At 36.8% G+C, this 2,084-nt stretch overlaps 1 non-coding gene across 1 annotated transcript; it reads right to left on the reverse strand.

The window, feature by feature from the left end:
* Nucleotides 1-236: 236 nt before the first annotated feature.
* Nucleotides 237-340, reverse strand: LOC130039490 (U6 spliceosomal RNA). Its single transcript, XR_008794909.1, has one exon. It is a non-coding gene; the product is annotated as a U6 spliceosomal RNA (small nuclear RNA).
* Nucleotides 341-2,084: the final 1,744 nt, after the last annotated feature.

Consider the following 2,084-nt stretch of genomic DNA (forward strand, 5'->3'; position numbering starts at 1 on the left):
GTTTCTTTATGCTCCCCAGATGAGTGCAATCTTTCTATGTCTATCCCTCTCTTTCTTACTCATTTTGCTTAACATGATACTTTCCATGTAGTACCACTTGTATGTAAATTTCATGACTTCATCTTTTCTAACAGCTACATAGTACTCCATTGTGTAAATGTCCCAAAGTTTCTTTAACCAGTCATCTGTTCTCGGGCACTCAGGTTTTTTCCAGATTCTGGCTATTATAAAGAGTGAAAAATGTGGAACGCTTCACGAATTTGCGTGTTATCCTTGCGCAGGGGCCATGCTAATCTCTGTATCGTTTCAATTTTATTATATGTGCTGCCAAAGCGAGCACGAACATTTTTTATTTGAGAAAAAAATTATGCAAGAGGATCCCACGCAATTCAACTTCCAGATCCTCTTTCCTAAAATCTAAGGACATACATGTTATGTAAATGCAGATCCACTCTTGCTACCAGTAACACTCTGCCAGGTACTGGAAAGGTCTATTCTTATTATTCTAGAATCTTCAACTGATTTTCTACTATTGACAGCAAAAATACTTTAGGTATCAAGAGGAGGGATCATTTCAAATTTGGTTGGAGGTATTGACAGAGCAAATGTTAATCATTCAGTAACAACTCTTGTTGAAGGCCAGGTGGTATTCAATTCTTTGCTTTCACCAAACTGCAAAAAGACTTCCTGAAGTTCCAGCTAATAATTAAAAACATTGGTGATGTGAGGGCTATACCTAGAGGTGCTCAGAGGCAACTCTTGACTCTATGTTCAGGGATCACAGCTAGCACTACTCGGGAACCATGTGGTACCCAAGATCGAATTGAGATCAACCACACACAAGACCAACACTTTAAATCCTGTACTATCTTTTTGACTCCCTAAAGATATTTTTAAGTATAAAGAATAAGTAAAACTTATTTGGAAGTTCTGAGGAAAAGGAGGGAGAGAGAGAAAGAGACAGACAGAGACAGAGACAGAGAGATAGATACAAAGACAGAGGCAGAGAGACAGAGACAAAGACAGAGACAGAGACAGAGAGACAGAGACAGAGAGAGAATAACATACTCAAAAGAGCAAGAGAGAATACAGGTTTTCTCCAGGGTGGAGATAAAACCCCAGCACACATCCCAACATTAAAGTATGAAGGAATGAAAGTACACATATTAAGAGGTGAGATGTGAATGACACTTCACATCTTATGTGCTTAATGATAATCCACTATAGGATCTCTGGCACACATTTGCAGAAGGTGTTTAAAGAACCAACTAATGTTAATATTTTCTACTCTAATTTGCAAATTTATGGGTAAAAATTCAGGATATTTAAATCAATAAATATGAAAATGGAAATATAGCGAATCCTGAATTCTGTTTCTTTCTAGAAATAAGTGATATCAGCCACAGTTATATCTTGTAAAGAGATGCATGTCCAATATAATTTTACTTTAATGTTTAATGAAATACCTTTTTCCCAATTTTGAGATATATTTATGCCATTTGGATTAATTCAGTACCAATAATATTAATAAATATAGCTTCATCAAAAATATTTTTAGAAACACTTTGTTTTACCCTAATCTATCATCTACACTTAGAATATCTCTCCCCAAATTCAGACATGTTTATCCAGTTGCCTATTTAATACTTCCCTAGAGATGTAGAATAGGTATTTCTTAGTAGGTTTAAACCATACTTCAGGTGGTATTCTTCAAATTAGCTCTTTCTGCTAGCTTCCACAAATCAGTAAAGGTACTTTCTTCCTTTAGGTGCTCAGATCAAAAATATAAATTTCCTTAACTGCTGAGGCAGTCATTAAGAAACTCCTCACAGACCTCACATATAGGATGTGTAACTGACCAAGCCCTATTGTTGTGCTGGCAATTCATGAGCATATTTGCATTGAGGCTCCTTCTTCTATGAACATGTGCATGTGAATGTACCAGGGATACTAAGATCATTTTATTCTGGGAAGACATGAGACTACTCTGCTGGTCAACTTTGGCCCAAGAACTGTCCAAGGACTTTGCTAAGCCTTTCTTTCGTGGTGGTCTTGAACCCTCCCACTCACACTTTTTGCCTCTC

The sequence above is a fragment of the Sorex fumeus genome, unplaced genomic scaffold (genome assembly GCF_029834395.1).
Source record: "Sorex fumeus unplaced genomic scaffold, SorFum_2.1 ptg000086l, whole genome shotgun sequence".
NCBI classification, from domain to species: Eukaryota; Metazoa; Chordata; class Mammalia; order Eulipotyphla; family Soricidae; genus Sorex; species Sorex fumeus.